Source organism: Protopterus annectens, chromosome 11.part0 (genome assembly GCF_019279795.1).
Source record: "Protopterus annectens isolate FY-2018-M chromosome 11.part0, PAN1.0, whole genome shotgun sequence".
Classification (NCBI taxonomy): Eukaryota; Metazoa; Chordata; order Ceratodontiformes; family Protopteridae; genus Protopterus; species Protopterus annectens.
In genome coordinates, this window is record NC_056745.1 from 342,490,172 (window position 1) to 342,508,982 (window position 18,811).

Sequence of the window (18,811 nt, forward strand, 5' to 3'; positions counted from 1 at the left end):
ACTTATAAAGGTGATAGAATAACAGGTTTTGCATTAGCATAGATAGTCTGAAAGGTATGAAGTCTACAACTCATAATGTCTGCCATTATTTTTTGACATCAACCAACAATTATTCGGCAAAAATTTGCCAGAAAAACACAGGTTTATGAGAAAATGGGCCAAAAATATGAGGCAAGAATCTGGACATTTTGTGCAAATCTGTACAGTCGAGTCACATGTCTGTACCACACTGCAGGTTGCAGTCCATGTTTGGCAAGGTGTAACCTGTGACAACAACTAAAGCAGTGAAAAGATGTCCCAAGACTGTAGGACAAGAAACATGTCATACAGTTTTGTCCTGACTACATAGAGCAGTTATTGCACATCAGAAGCACCTTAATGTTATGAAAAATACTGAAAGCCAAGGTAATGCCATACAAAGAATGTGTCATAGTAGCAAACCAGAGGAATTCCTATGTATTGCACTTGCCGTGGGCATGCTATGTTCTGTCAACTGTCACATTACTATAAGTTGTGTCCCACACTCCACATTTGATAATGTCACACACATTGTGTGTTGCCTATGTATGTGCAAAATGTAGACATGTGAAGGCCCTGTGACTGCCTGGCGCCCACAAGATAGGTGAATCTGTTGGGTTAAACTAATGGCTAGTCTTGTGAGGGGACCTAGTGCCAATACTCAAGTAACCTCCTCTGTATGTATGAGCCTGTGGTACTACAGAACACCCAGGTGACATGTATGAAGGATAGTTGGCTGTGTCAAGGGGTATGTATGCAAGGTCACACTGTCTGCCCCAGAGTCCCTCACACACTTTTGCATGCATGCAGACATGGTAAACATGTACATATACAGCTGTACCTTGGCTATTAAAAGGTCACTGTGTTTCCACTGTGCAATACTCATTATTAATGTCAGTAGGCCCACAGCCTGCAGACACACAGACACCTGGAACACAAACAGAATATAGTATGTGAGACTACAGTCAGTCAGCAGTACTAACAGCAATAATGCATCATGGCTAAAAAGGTACATACACTTTGATGTGTATCCATAACAATTGCCAGCAGACAGCACCGTACACAGCATTACATTGTTACACTGTACTATATTCACCCTGTGCATCAGACCCATATTAGCATGTCCCTGCATCGATGGTGTGGATAACAGGGATGTGTTACAGGTATCATCACATGCACAGGGTGTGGTGTGGGTTTGCCAGAGGCCTAGGCTGGGTCATACGATTGATATCATGCGTGTGTGTGTGTGTGTGTGTGTGTGTGTGTGTGTGTGTGTGTGTGTCTGGAGGGGTGGTGTTCAACTGGGCTGTGCACAGGAGCTGTGTGTGTCTGATAGTGACCTGCCTGTGCTAGAGATGTGCGAGTGTTTGTATGCACACAGTCAAGCCATGTGGTTGCCCTACACAGGGATATGTTGGACAGCCATGGACCGTACATGGCAGGATGTACAGTTCACTGTCTCTGGCCATGGACACAGGAACTGGTTCTGCAAGTAGTCTCACTGGCACCACCAGGTCCAAGGCCAGATGCAGTACTACTCCCTGATGGTGACTGCTGTCTGCTGGATCTGTGTCCCTGATGGGATTGGCCAGTACCACGTGCCTATGGCCTGCTCCATTGTAATGTGGGCAGCTCCCTCCCTTCGGTAGTGCTGGTGGTACTGCCACAAAGGGGGTGTGAATGTGCATGGCCATATGATCTCTCAGCCAATCTTGTTGCTGACATATATCCATGTGACCAAAGCCCTACTCTCACCACATGCTCAAGCACAGACATTGCATGGTCGAGCAATGACAATGTCTCACCCCCATCTATCCACAACATCAGCATAACAACATATGGCATCACCTAGGCCATGGAGGTCATCACACATGGCAGGAAGTGTTGCATTCATGACCCTGAGCATCTGTCTGGTATTGTGTTCAGAACATGCCTGTGCCTCCATGATGGACTGAAACACACATCTGGTGACATCTGCTGTGACACTTGTGACAGGGGCTTGATGGGCAGCAGTCCTCCTTTGAGTACCCCTTTTCATCTTCCTGTGTGGGACCTTGCCTGCTCTCTGGCTATGGCTAGTGTCTACACTCACACTTGCCATAGTCATCAGACCAGCCTGTTCCATGCCACCACCCTCCAACTGTCCATTATCTGTGGCTGCTGGGGAGTGGGTATGTGTGGGCATACTGACTGTGTGCGGGGACATTGTGGGTGAAAGTGGGATATCAACCAATGGCACAGATTCAGCCGCCAACAACCCCACCTGTGCCTCACTATGAGCACCATCATCATCAGACTCCACAAAGACACTGACATCAGGTTGTGAGACACCAACCCCCATGCTCACCTGTGAGGGGAAGACAACATATGTAAATTAATACCTGCACTATAATGTTTGCTGATACACACACGCACACACACAGATGTACACACATACACATAGACACACACACGCACACATGCAGACACACACAGACACACACACGCACACACACACACACACACACACACACACACACACACACACACACACACACACACACACACACACAGACACACACACACACACACACACATGCGCGCATTTTACAGCCCACACAATTTTTGAATGATAATATGCATGACACACAATCACACCACAACAGACACACTCTAGACAGGCCCTCAACAACATGTAGTGCAGCTATGTCCACTTAATGTTGCTATTAATATGCACCCCTGAGATATGTGAGGAGTGGTAGTATGTGATGCACCTTCACCTAACACACACTACACCCGTGTACACAATATTGATGTACCCCTGTATAGCACAGTGGCAACACCTACAGAAATGGTACAGGTCCTACGAACAGGCTCCTGTGATGTCCACTGCAAGTGAACATGCACATATTTCAATATGGCTAAGAGTAACGGTTGTGTGCATGGAAAATGCATGCCCTTAACATGCCTAGGATATTGGTGAGTCACAACAAGATATTTTCATACTCATTGGCTTCAAGCAGCTGGTCCCCAGCCATACCAGAAGGACCTATGTAGCTGTGAGAGAGAGTTATTGTCAGTGCACTCACATGTGGCATTGGTAAAGGATAAATGATGCATTTCTGAGCATGTACAGTACAAGCTCTGATACAACACAATTTGCTGTCATTCACTATAAATGCGCACTTGTGTGCATTACAAAACCCCATCCACAATTGCAATTTGACCTGACATATGTGTCTAGATACTTCAAGGATGCCAGTATGAATGATACAGTATTGAAGTGATATCCACTGGGGCCTTACTTGGATGGTTTTCGCCTGTTGTCTCTGTGCCACCCACCTCCACGACATAGGTGTGTACAGTTTCCTGGGATGTGGTGGCTGCCTTAAGGTTGACAAGGAGCTCTTCTGTTGGTGTCAGTGGGGCCTGCATAATAGGACCCTCAATTGTGGCTGTATGTTCCCTGGCCACAGCTGCAGCCCTTTGCTGGGCATGGTGGATAAAATTAGTGGCCCTGTGCCTGACTTGTTCATAGGTTCACCCATGCTGACCCAGATTGTTAACAGTTGCCACTAGTTCTGTCCACAGGGTGGTCCATTCTTAAAGCTGCTGTCTGCTCTTCTCAAACAGGACTGTGTGATGCAGTCTTAGGGCATCCAGTATTGCTACAGTCTCAGCTTCAGAAAAGGCTGGATGGCACTGTTGAGACATTCCACCTGAAAAACATGAACAGGGAAACACATCACAGGACCCCATACATTGGGCACCATTATGTACAGATCCACCACATCGATGTTTGCTAGCACTATCCACCACTAAAACCCACATCATGCCCCTGCCATCTATCAGTACAGTATGTGTGTGGGTTGTTTCACTATACTGGCATTACAACATGCATTGCACTCCTGATCCTGATGTTTCATGTTCCCCCCAATAAGGACCATTAATTTACATAATCCTCCATCCATCATTCACATCAGGTGGCACATGCAGCAGCTGGGGACATCACAGAAGTTCTCTACCATACAGGCCCATCAGACATATACTGTACACCTATAGGCTATGAGGCCAACCCTCTACCCGGTGTCATACATACAAGAGTTACCTCACTCTGGCATGCCAAGCAATCACAAACTCCACATTGCTGGGACTGCTGCATGAGTGCAAGTCATGCTCTACTCTGTTAACACACACACACACACACACACACACACACACACACACACACACACACACACACACACACACACACACACACAAAACCTCCACCTAGTGAGTGACCTGGACTGGCCTTGTTGGCAGCTTGGATGTGTAATCCAAAGCAAAAAATAGACACGCAAACTGTGGCAAGAAACCAATATTTAATGTTATGTGCTAAAAGCACATGGTAATATAGGAGAGAGAAACAGACCAGTTTCGGTTTGATAAATCACATAGCCTTCATCAGTGTATAGAACATCAATAGACTAGCTTCCTATATAGTCAATAGTAAAAGACAACATACGTGACTGATTAAAGGTGCTCATTTAATCCAGGTGCAAACAACACCCCCCCCAGCTTAATGATCCATTTTTTCTCTTTTTTATTCAGCATCTCATGCCAGCCCGTCTTGTTGGATCTAATGCCCAAAATTCAATCAATAATTGTAAAACTGAAGATAGCATTTTTATGTACTATAGTGTGTTTATAGAGAGAATTAATAATTTTTTGGTGTTTTATATCACAAAAGTGCTCAGAAATCCTAAATTTAACCGGCCGTGATGTTTGCCCAATATAGAAGGCTGAAAAATTACAGGTAGCTAAGTAAATCACCCAATCTGTTTGGCAATTGGCAAACAAAGACATGTTATAAACCTGGCTAGTGTTTTTACTATTAAAGCACTTGGTCTTCATGACCCTTGGACAGTAAGTGCAATGACCACAAGGAAAGCACCGTATGACTGGATCCCCCAAAAGTGCAGTTTGTAAAAAAATCTTTCTTATGACTAGGCTCATGTTTATAATGATTAAAGTAAGAAGCAAAATTTCTGCCCTTCCTGAAGGAAAAGTAGCATCTCTTCTCCAACAGTTCAAAGAGTTTGGTGTCTGCCAAGAGGGTGTTCCAATGATGCTGGATACTGTCCATCAGTGCTCCAGTATTCCTATCAAATGTGGTAATGAAACGTATAATGGAATCCCCATCAACAACCTTATTTTTTATATTGAAGAACGCTTTCCCTGTCAATGGTGTCCACCCTGTTCTTGGCCTGAAGGACATATCCCACCTTATAGCCTCTGTTCCTAAATCTAATCTTGAGTTTATCTCTGAAATGCTGATATGTACTATTGTTCAAGCATATATGTTTAACTCTCAAAAATTGAGACTTGGGAATGTTTTTACAGATATGTAAAGGATGATAGCTGGTGGCATGGAGAAGGGAATTATATTCAAAGAACTTGTGGTAAACCTGAGAAATTAAGGTGTTATCAGGACCTCTGGTCACCAAAACATCCAAAAAAGTGATCCAATCCATATCATGGTTTACCGTAAAATGTATCCCCCACTTGTTCTCATTCAGGTAACTGAGAAAATCCCATAAATAATCCACGTCCAATCTCCATACCATCCATCAATCATCCAAATATCTTTTCCAAATATCAATCTCCTCCAGAAACAAATTATGTCAGACCACCCTCCCAAACCCAGGAACCCCACTTGGCCTTCCTGAGAACACTGGAAAATATGAAGGTCTCTCCAAACACCATTATATTGGGCGACTTCAACTACCCAAACAGATTGGGAGCATTACTCTAGCTCCAACACCCTAGCCCAAAGGTTCCTAGAATTTATAAACTCAAATGCTATGGAACAACTTGTCACCACTCCCACAAGAGGGGAAAACATACTGGACCTGATCATCACCAACATGGGGACTCTATGCTCCAGACCAGAAGTGTATCCCTCACTGGTAAGATCAGACCATAAACTAATCTCACTGGATATTCACATCCCGACCCCAACCCCTGCCCAGAAAACCACAGTGAAAAACTTCTCTAAAGCAAATTTCACACTCCTCAAAACTGAGGTGGAATCCTTCAAAGCCCCAGGGCCTGTGGAAAATACGGCCCAGACCGCAGAATCCTTTATAAACACATTCTATGAACACCTTCAGGAATGCATGGATCATGATCCCAAATAAAACCAAGACCCAATCCTCCAAAGGCAGACGTCCTGTCTGGTGGACCCCAGCCATAAACAAACTATACAATAGAAGGAGGAAGCTACTAAATGATAGAGCAAAATCCCAAAAAGGGAAGGCATCACTGATCAGTGTTAGCAAAAAACTACGGGCACACATAAAATTGTCTAAGGCCAGCTTCGAGAGAAAAATTGCACAGGACACTAAGGATAATCACAAGGCTTTCTTTAGTTATGTTAGGAACCTGGGTGGTAATTCCCAGATATGCTCAGAATTAGTCCAAAATGACAAAAAATACACCGAACCCACAGACATTGCCAACATCCTAGCTGACAGGTTCAGCGCAAACTTCTCCCCCCCCACCAAAAGGGCAAATATCTATCCCAGCAGAGTGCTGCCCCCCTGACATCTCAGATGCTCAGGTAAGAGCCGCCTTCTCCAAAGCAAAAAACACAGCATCAATGGGACCAGATGGTGTCCCGGGCTGAGTCCTACATGAACTCCAAGAAGAGCTAAACCCAAACATAAAACTACTGTTCAATCTCAGCCTTACTACAGGATATGTGCCCAAAGAGTGGCGTACAGCAACAGTGGTCCCTCTCCATAAAGATGGTGCCTCAACGGATCCTGGAAACTATCGCCCCATAAGCCTGACTAGGTTGGTCTGCAAAGCTATGGAAAGGATCATCAAGGACCTCATAAATAAAGATATTGGGGACCTACAAACACTGGATCCTACCCAGTTCGGCTTTGTTAAGGGCGGATCCTGCCTCTTAAACCTGGTTGATTTCTTTGAAACAGTCACCAAGGCCATTGACGAGGGGAAGGTGGTCCACACAGCCTACCTGGACCTCGCAAAAGCCTTCGATACAATACCCCACTCGGGCATTATAGATAAGCTCACCAGCTTAAATATAAACCCCTATGTCACTAGATGGATTGCAAATTGGCTCAAGGACAGAACCCACATGGTTAGAATTGCTGGAGCCATGTCAGACTCCAAACCAGTTACAAGTGGTGTCCCACAAGGCTCAGTCCTGGGACCTCTCTTGTTCGGTATATATTTCTCGGAGGAACAGGCCAACACGGAAGGACTGTGGCTGACCAAGTTCGCAGATGACTGCAAACTGGGCATCATAATCGACTCTCCAGCCGACACAAGCATCCTCCAAAAGGGCCTCATAGAAACAGACAACTGGTGCCAGAGCCATGGCCTCAAGCTAAATGCCAAAAAGTGTATAGTCATCCCTTTGGCAAAACAAAGTGCCCACAAATTACCACATAGGTGGTAATCCATTAAGTACAGAAGAAGTAATTAGGGACCTGGGGACCCAAGTTGATAGCAATCTCTCATTTGACAACCACGTGGCCAAAGTGGTTAGAAATCATTTTATATAGCCCACCTAATCATGAAGGGATTCACATCTAGATCAGGGGACATCATCATGCCTCTTTACTCATCCCTCATCAGGCCCATAATTGAGTACAATGCCCCTTTTGGGATGTACCTTACCAGACACCTGCAGCAACTGGAAAGACCCCAAAAGTACCTCACCAAGAGGATCAAAGGGCTCAAACAGATGCCATATGCTGCCCGGTTAAAGAAACTCCAGCTCTACTCAGTGGCATACCGCCTGTTCAGAGGCGATCTGTGCCTGATGTATAAAGCCATGTCCAACCCGGAATTAATGGAATTAATGGACATGCTGCACCTCAGAAAATCCAAATCCCGTCGAGAGACTTGAACCTCAGCACTGAAATAAATAGGACATGCTGGAGGGACAGATTCATAACCCAGAGGCTCCCTTCACTCTGGAATAAAATCCCAGTCCAGGTTAGGCAGAGTCCCTCATTGACTCTCTTCAAGAGGAATCTTGATGAGTGGATGGGAGATCGTAGGTTTAGCCCGGGTATCACTTCTGTGTCACTGTTAGACAGAGGCACAGTATACTAACCTTGAAAAAGGGCATAGCAAAATAAATTTAAAATGGGTGGCGAAAGCCAAACACATTCTGGCTAGGCTTATAAATGCCCTAGGGCAGATAGCCTAGTATGAACCTATGAACCTATGAACCTATGTGAGCTGTCATAAATTATTTTCTCCTCAATGTAGGCCATAAATAAGTTGGCATAGATTGGGGCAAATGAGGCATCCATAGCCGTACCTTGAATCTGGAGGTAGCATTTATCATGATAGAAAAAAACATTCTTCGTAAGTACATGCTCGGCAAGACAGATGAGAAATGTATTGAATCTGTGCTGGTATAACACAGATTTATACAGCCAATATTCTAAGGCATCAATCCCAGCCCAATGCGGGATGTTGGTGTATAACACTGTAAAGTCCAAGGTACAAAGTAGCCAACCTGACTCGAGCTGCATTTCAGAGATGACCTGGAGAAATTTTGTTGTGTCCCGTAATCGGGCCCGTACCAATTTGAGAAGTGGTTTGAGATATTTGGTTAGAAATTTAGACAGTGGTTGTGTTAAAGAACCCCTCCCTGAAACAATGGGGTCTGCCAGGGGGGTTCCGAGGATCTTTGTGAATTTTGGGAAGAAAATAAATATATTGATTGCTGGAGTCAGATAACATCAGGTGATGCATAATGGTATCTGCAATGATACTCTCCTCCTTGGCTAGAGATAAGAACTCATCAATTTGTTTTTTGAAGAGGGGGGTGGGGTTGAGTGTTAAATGTAAATAATATCGACCATCCAAAAGCTGCCTGGTCACTTCAGTGTCATATTGTGTCCAATCCTAGATGACCACCCCCTCCCTTATCTGCCACCAGTATAGCCAATTGGTGGTTACTGGCTAATTTTAGAATAGCTTCCATATCAGTCTTGGAAACATTACTAGATCTAACCCTAGTATCTCTGGATAAAAATGCAAGTCCTTAAGAATAGAGCTTTGAAACATAAGGACATTGTGATGCATCAGTGGCATAAATGTCGGTCTATGATATCTGAACTCCTCTGTCCAGCTGGGACACAGGTGGGGTCCCAGGGGTGTCTTTTGTGTTTCCCATGCAGTCATCCAGCTTCTTCTTAAAGAAGGCTAGAGAGGTAGTCTGCTAGACATGGGGAGGGAGTGTATTTTACAGACAGTGTATTGTTTGAGACACAAATCTATCCTGCCAACAAGTACTATTCATGTCACAGACCAGGTGAGGGCCTTGCATGTGGGTTGCATACACAAGTAAAACATTGTCAAGTCCCTAGCTAGCTACTTGACAATGTTTTACTTGTGTTTTACTTGTGTATGTCTTTTTAAATTGTTTAGTCAATTAACTTCATAATTTGTAGGGAAATTTGTATGATTTGATTGGGTGCTTTTAACTAGTTTGTGTATATATATATATGTAAGGCATCAGTTTTTAAGATGTTATGTGTCTGAAGAAGTAATGTTTCATTACAAAAGTGCTTACACATGGAATAAAGTATCTTTGATCAAAGGAAGAGTTGTTTGCCATCATTTATGGTAGTGTATTGCTGGTTGTTGCCTTTTCCATTGGAGTTGGGGTTTGTTCTGCATTTTTTGACTTCACTTACAACACCTTGTTCTTGGGATTTTTGTTGGACTTTTATGTATATAACATTACTAATTCCACAGGTTTTTTCACTAATGTTGGATGACCATCCTGCATGATATACTTACTGAAGCATTGCTAATTCTCACAGCTCATGTGAAGTTGTGGCAGCTGCTGCGACTGGAGTGCACAGGGTCATGGGTTTAAGACTTGCTAGTAAGCCAATCTCCTTTCCTCAGCCTGGACATCTCCCCAGTCCCATGCGGCATGTGCTTGCCACCAAAACACCCTATTGCAAAAAAGGCAGCCCATTCCTTGTCTGCTCTAACCCAGTGTCTTGGACACCTACTATTTCTGGATACCAGCGTCTCCCACCCTGCTGACTACAGGACATAAAATCCCAAGAAATATAGTTGTAAACACCCTCTCCAAAAAAGGGCAGCCCATTCCTTGTCCACTCTAACCCAGCATCTTGGACACCTACTACTTCTGGATACCAGCGTCTCCCACCCTGCTGACTACAGGGCATAAAATCCCAAGAACTATAGTCCTAAACACCCTCTCACAAAAAGGGCAGCCCATTCCTTGTCCACTCTAACCCAACGTCTTGGACACCTAATACTTCTGGATACCATCATCTCCCACCCTGCTGACTACAGGACATAAAATCTCAAAAAATATAGTCCTAAACACCCTCTCACAAAAAAGGGCAGCTCATTCCTTGTCCACTCTAACCCAGCGTCTTGGACACCTACTACTTCTGGAAACCAGTGCCTCCCACCCTACTGACTACAGGACATAAAATCCCAAGAAATATAGTCCTAAACACCTTCTCGCAAAAAAGGGCAGCCCATTCCTTGTCCATTCTAACGCAGCATCTTGGACACCTATTACTTCTGGATACCAGCGTCTCTCACCCTGCTGAGTACAGGATATAACATCCCAAGAAATATAGTGTAGGTGATTGCCTATGGATTTTACTATTTATTCTGACTTTTTGCAACACTTTTTGGCTGCATAAACTCTCGGACAAGCAGTATTCCTGGCCATTTTATTGCTCATTCACTTGGAGCAAATTAACCTGCCTAGTGGTGTTGTTTGTCTCTTTTGGCCACTAGATGGCAGTTTATCACTGTAAATAATAAGCTCCCACCATCCAAACCCAAAAGCCAGGTAACTAGCTGGGAAAACCAGCTGGAAAACAAAGGTTATGACTTTTGTTTTCACCTAGCCATTGTTACCCCAAGCAAGTGAGTGGCATCCAGGCCTGACTTTAAACTCTAACAAACTACATGTGTAAGAAATGGTCCCAGCAACATAAAACAAAACAGTGCTGTTACCGATTGTTTCTTAAACTCTTGCCTGATTGTTTTTTGCCTGATTATTTCTTAAAGTCTTACCTCCTTAAGCTGGGCTAGCCCTGCTCTGTTCACCCTCGCTACGCCCAGCCTCTCTCCACTCCCCCTACCCTACCCCCATTCCCACACCCCCCCACATCAATTATTTTATACCTATACTCCCCTCCAATACTTGACAACTCCTCCCACCTAATTAATTAATCCATCTCCCTTAACAATCAGTTAACCTAAAGTAATATTACACTTATCACATACCAAATATTACTCCACTCACTCTAGCAACTCCCTAACTACAAATAACAATGCACATCCTTTCACATCCCTCCAGTACAAGAGTCCTTCTCTATATAATCTCAGTTGCTAGTCTTATTTCATTAGCAACCTTAACAAACTATCATGTCCAACTACCCCACAACCTAATTACCCCTAAACAATCCACTACTCAATACCATTACTTAGCCACAACTAACATTCCACTAGCCCCATACCTATTTCAAACTTCCCACACAAACTACTACCTACACAAACTAATACCACCCATTAATAATTCTCATGCCTCACTACAGCAAATTAAAATAGCTATCAAATTTAACAAACTCCTCTCATATCTATTCCAGCAACTCACATGCTGTGGGGACATTCACCCCAACCCAGAACCACACACAACAACCATCCCAAACACAAATCAACATAATCCCTTATTCCATAGACCAAAATCCTCTCTCCTCTTTCTTAATCTAAACACGAGGAGTATCCTTAACAAAACCCATGACCTTCATGTCCTATTATAACTATACAAACCTGAAATTGTCCTATTAACTGAAACCTGGCTAAAACCAGAAATCCATAATAATGAAATTACAGCCCCAGGATATAATATCATTTGTAAAGACAGAGTAGACAAAAGGGGTGGGGGGATAGCCATAATGTACATAGATTCCCTCATCCTCAAACAACCTGATATTACCCCACCAGAATTCAATAATGCAGAACTTATTCTTGCCAAGTTTCAACTAAACCCAAATATATTAATATCATTATCTGCTACATACCCCAGGAAATAATATCACTACCTTAGAAAACCTGCTTGAATAAATATCTACCTCTCTACCCCAAGAGAATATCTTGCTGGATGACTTTAACATAGACTGGCTGAACTGTTCTAGCCAAACTCCACTCACCCACATCAACCTCCATGGCTTTACCCAGGTTATCACTACCCCCACCAGGAATGACAAAAGATCCAAATGTCATTCCATAATGTACTGGATACTCTTATCCCACCCATCCTTTGCATCCATAACCAGATATCTACCAGACATTCTCAGTGACCACCAACCAACATATCTGCTAAGAGCCAAGTCTCCCCACATAAGCCATGTAACTCTAAGAGAAGTCAGAACTAAAAAGAACTTTAACCCTAATAACTTCTTCAATGACTTAAGATGTTGCAAATGGACCCCTCTTAATCAATTACCTCTAGAAGAGGCAGTAATGTACTTCAACAAAACCTTCATACAAATTCTTAACTACCATGCTTCCTCTAGGACCACAAGAATAAAAACCAAATATGCACCCTGGCTTACTAAACCCACCACAACTATTCTCCTAGAAAGGGATACAGCATGGAACCAATTTCAAAACACCAAAACCCCATTAGACAAACTAATATACTTAGAACTAAGGAATAAAACCAAAAACACATCAAAATGTACAAAGTCAACTATTACCAAAACTTACAACAAACACATGTAAACAACTCCTAGAAGTTCTGGACTGCAATCAACTCTGTATTGCAACCTGGAAAAACAACAACACCCTCACCTACAACTCAGAACAACCATGATAACACCCCCACTCAATTTAATGAATATTTTACTGAAACAATCCAAGCCCTAGCTAATAACCAACTGATTACTACAGCCCCTTAACAAACACACCATCTACAACAGACACACTTGAACAACAAACTAATACTTCCCACTTTACCTTTCAACCAGTATTAACCAAAACTATTCAAACACTTTTCCAAAAGCTCAAACCCACCACTCCGGTTGCCAATAACCTACCCTCTGAATGCCTCCAAATAGCTGCACCTGCTATAGACTACCCTATTTCAATCCTCATCAATAGGTCCATCTCCGAATTCAAAGTACCACACATATGGAAAACCTCCTATATTATACCATTACACAAAAGAGGTAACTCCTTTGAATTCAACAACTACCGTCCTATTGCTATTTTATCATCCTTATCAAAAATCTTAGAACGGGTCATACACACAGAACTCCTGGACTACCTTCAAAAAAACTATTTGCTATCCAAAAATCAACATGGCTTTAGACCCTTTCACATTACCACCACCGCACTAGTAGCATTCACTAACAGCATTAATCAGTATAAAAATAATGGCCAACTAGTCTCTGCCATATTCTTAGACTTATCTAAAGCATTTGATATGGTGGATCATAACAAACTTCTCCATACTCTATTTAACCTCAAACTCAATTACTCCTCCTTCAAATGGTTTGAGAACTATCTATCAGGTCACCAACAAGCTGTAAGATGGCAGAACCAAATATCCTCTCTATTACCAGTATCCCTAGGAGTCACACAAAGCTCCATCCTAGGTCCATTACTTTTCACTCTATTCACCAATCAGTTATCTTCCTCCATGCCAAAAGCCACAATAATTCAATATGCTGATGACACCATAATCATATGCGCCACCCCAACACTTGAGCACCTCCACTCCCAAACACAAGAATGCTTCTCACAAGCTGAAAACTGGCTTAGCAATCACCAGCTTATTCTCAACCCAGCCAAAAGCAAATTACTCCTCTTCACTTCTTATAGAGCTCTCCCCCATTCAGACAACTTCACTGTTACCTCTAATAACAAAACCATTATTACCCTAACTACCCACACCAAACTTCTAGGTGTAGAAATAGACAATCACCTAAGATTCAACTTGCATATTGCTCAAACTGTAAAGAAAGTTCACAAAAAACTGGGGCTCCTTTACTGTAACAAGCAATTTCTCTCTAAGCAATCCAAAACCACAATAGCCAGGACACATCTACTATCCACCCTCCTCTACACATCCCCAGTATTTACCAACCTCCATAAATCTGAACTATCCAAACTAGAAACCTGCTATAATAAGATAGCTACATTTGCAACAGAATCAGCATATAGAACACACCACTGTGTCGCTCTCAAGAAATTGAACTGGTTGGAGTTCCCTCAAATACTTCAACTCAATCAATTGTCAGTAGCACATAAGTTATACCATCACTCAGATAAGATTCCAGCCCTCCAAAACCTAATACACCCTCACACCATCACAAAAACCCTGAGATCAAGTACCCTTAACCTCCTTGAAGTTACAAGACATAAAAATGAGTCAGGTAAATCTCTCTTTAGCTGCTACATTTCCAAACTCTGGAACTCCCTCCCTACCCAAATAACATCAAATAACTCCACAACACAATTCAAAAAACTACTAAAAACACACTTCACAAATAACTGGCAATGCTCTTGTCTTACCCCTGGATAAAGGCTGAAATACTAGAAATATCTACAATCACTGGCAATGTTAACTCTAGCTTCTAACATGTAACTATCTGCTGTTCTAAGCATAACCATTATATCCTAGCTCAATAAGGTTACAATATACTTCATGTGTTGAGTATGTACAGAATGTATTTTACTGCAAGATGAATTTATTATCTGACAACTATCTAACTATGAACCTGCTAACAGGCCATATTTACCTATGATTGAAACCTGTTTTTGTATGGGCATTTAATCATTTGTATTAATTTGATCATATATGTTCATGTACCTGTGATGTAACTGGAGCTTTTCTCCCCGGGCCTCCTCTGAAAATGAACATGTGTCCAGTTGGACTTTCCCGGTCAACAAATGTAAAATAAATAAATAAAAAATAAAATGACTGTAATAGATGATATGCTTGTAAAAGTTGTACACCTTCCTGCAGCTCATATGGCATAGCGGTATGTTGCTTTGACTACAGTTCACAGGGTCCTGAGTTCAGGACCTGCCAGGCTCAGTTATTTTATTTTGCTGGGCTGACTGAGGCAGACTGATTAAAGCAGTTTTTAGTGGGTTTGAGTGGGTTTGCATGATCCTAAGTGATGCCAAGAGGAGCTTAGTCCATTTTGGCTTCACTTAGAGCTGCTTATTCTTGCTTAAATTTCAAAAAAAGAAAAGAAAAAAGGGTGATAGGAAATTAATGATATGGGGGCAAGCAGGAGGAAAAACAATGTGAAAGGCAGCTAGGGATGTAGGGATGTGTAGGATGGGTGTAGGAAAGGACCAGAGCTGTCCATTTCTTTTACAGCAATAGCTGTGCATTTGTACATATTTTGGAGATTAATTTCAACCCTCAAACACCAGAGAGAGGGGTGAGGACAACAGAAATGTGTTGTCAAGCCAATTGGACCACATTAAATGTGTCCAGTGGAAGCATGTGTAAACTGGATAGCTATGTATGGGGTGATTTTTTGTGGGGACAGATGCCCCCCCCTTTTTTAAGGTGAGAGTGGGATTTTGGGGAAGGGTTGCAGGTATGTTTGGGGAAGAATGTTGGGTAGGAGAGGCTGCTTTTGCAGACAGACAAGATAGACAACACAACAGACAGGGGTGGTGTATGACACATGATGGGGTAAACACCTTGGACAGGGAGGGTGGTTGGGAATCGAAGGCCCATGTGCCCCTAGAGGGAAACAGTGGGATTGAGGTCCCAACCCATGGGCAGTCACCACTACCCCTTCACGTCCCCAGGTGGCTGTGCTGGGAGATGGACAACAGGGGCAGGCTGACCCTCGAGGTGCACCAGTCTGCCCTCGATCTAGCTCAGCCATCCATCCAACTCTGAGCAGAAGACACTGCACACCATACCCCAGAACTTGTGGGTGATGGGTTTCTCTCTGAGTCCACACCTGGGGGAGGGAAGAGCCTAGTCCCCTGTGGCAGTTCCACCCAAAAATGGTGCAAGACTAGTGGAGGAAGAAGTTCTGAGTTGGGTCCCAGATATGCTGGGGCCCGGTGCCATGGCCAGATGAGGTGGAACACGTGGATCCACTGGGATCTGCCTTCTTGTACGTGCTATGGTATTGAGGTTTTCCAAAATGTATTGGTTAGTCTTGAACAAAATATTTCAAAATAACAGCATGCATAGGTGTTCCAATTAACCCAGAACAATAGATTTGAAACAGTTTTATAGTAAACAGAACACATGCATAAATGGAACAACTGAAAGCATTGTAACAGCATGCCAGTTACATTGATGGCAGCAGGCCACCAACAATGGTATTTGAATGAGGTATGTTAATATGCAGCCAATTAAAGATATGAACAATAATAGAACACAAGTCCCAACATTAGATTTTCAGAACAACATACATGTAGTATATGAATAATAATTACTGAAGCAGATAAGGGGTGGGGGGAGAAAAAAGTACATTAACAACTGTATAGGCTTCTATTTTTCACAACAGTACTGCTCAATACTCTACAGGTCTGCCCTCGCTTTACATCTATCTGTGGCCCATAGCTTCTGTAGCACATACATAACTGTTAAACTATCAACCTGAAATGGTATGGGACATCCTGTTACAACTCTGGGTACATGACTAGAGGGGCCTTGTACATGTCAGGGCTACATATATGATGAAGAAGGGGTACCCTGCACTGATGTTGTGTGAGTGTGCTACCGGAATACTTCACCTGGATTCATATCTGTGTCCAAGGTTATTGGCAGCAGTGAGCACTAGCCATGACAGCATGACACTTGAGAAATACGTATCGGGAAGAGTGCATGGTGCATGTACCTATCCTGCTGTCATTTTCAGGCATGGGTTTGGCTAGTGCAACAGTTGTACATGGTTTATTAGTATACCCTTCATACAGCTACTACAAACATTTCTTTACCTGTAAGATCTGTGGAGAAAATATCTAACACTATCTGACTGTTTCTACAAATATTCAAGATTTCTTGAGTGTAAATATGCACACATCTTGGTACCCCTCCCTGGATACAAACCATGGTCTGGGTATGCAAAAATGAACAACACAACTATTTCTCATCACACTGAGCTACTGGGGAACTGCTGTTTCTTGCATGACTGATGTCTCCTTAATACTGTCTTGGTTAGACAGTCTGACATTGGAATCTACATGTAGTGTCACTGAAGACTGTGGTGACAGTTGAACATACATTCCTGAGATTCATGCATGACAGATAGTAAGTGCACTGTGTATTAATCCTTTGAAATAATATGATCTGGAATGCAAAGGTTAACACAAGGCAATGCTGCAGAGGGACACACTATAATACTTTACACATTGCAATTCAAGGTTCAGATGTTAGTGCAGGACATATTTCATATTTCATTTATATCTTGTTTTACAGCTCCACAATCTAAAGTTTTGCATAACAGCTGGTTCTCAGAAGAACCTGAGTTAATGCATCCTGTCAAAGCCATATTTCCTGTGAAGAACCTGTACATATTCTATTTCTACAACAACATACCAAAGTAAACATAACAATTTGTGGTATAAATCTTTATTTGAGTAATATGACACACTGCTTTATTACAGTTGCAATTCTACTTTCAGTAGTACTGCATATCCTGTAAATCAATATTGGTCTGATAAACTTTATTTATTCAGTGCACTCAGAACACACTATACCTAATGTCAGTAAACAATGTACTCCTTATTTATTCTACTATTTACTACAGGACAGATCTGTACTCACTAGCCTCATGGAGCAACCTTGCCAGTCTGTCAGCATGGGCCTCCACATCACTAGCTCTCACCTCTGTAGCTGTAGGGGAAAACAAACATTATGCATACCTGTCTATCACATACTTAGGCTAGAATTTGGTACAGCTATGGATGAGATACTTACTAACTACTAGAGCATTCCGGTCCCAAGCATCTTGGAACCATTGGGCCAAGGGTGCCCCCTTCATATGCTTTAGGTCAAACTAATGATGCCATACCTGCTCACCAGTTTGGGGGATTCCAGTGGCACTGGTGAGTTCATGTGCCAGATGGTCCCAGGCTTCCACTTTGCACTGTGAGCCCTGTAACTGGCTCTGCAGCAGTGTGTCATCATGGTGTTCAACGAGGAGCCCAGTCATGACCCTGGACTCCAAAATGCCCAAACACTGTGCCAGAAAGCACACTCCTTCTCCAAATGCCAGACATAGTTCCTGCAGAGATCAAACTACAACAGGTTCTGGATGTATTCTCACCTGTGTGGTTTAAATAAGGCCATATTCCTGCCCTTTGCCATCATTGGATCATTTTGAAAATGTCGAGCACAGCTCAGCGGTACACAAATCCACTAAGCTGAGTTGAGCAATGCTTAAAGGGGTAAATGTTGAGCAGTGCTTAGTGGTGCACAAATCCACTCAGCTGGGCTGAATACTGCTCAGAATAGATTTTTAAGCAACGCTCAAACTGGCGAAGCAGAGCTGGGCACTGCTAAGCATTGCTCAGTTTGCAGGTCAAAAAAAGTTTGAATTGGACATTAATTACTCATTACTGACATATTATTAAGTGTATATATTTTACTTTACATGACATTCCCCTATGTGCTTTCATGACATTACCTTGGGGTGTGACTGTACTGTATGGGACATGATTGTTTACATGGGGGTTTCACATCATATATTCACTGACACTGCAATTTTGGACAAGCTACACT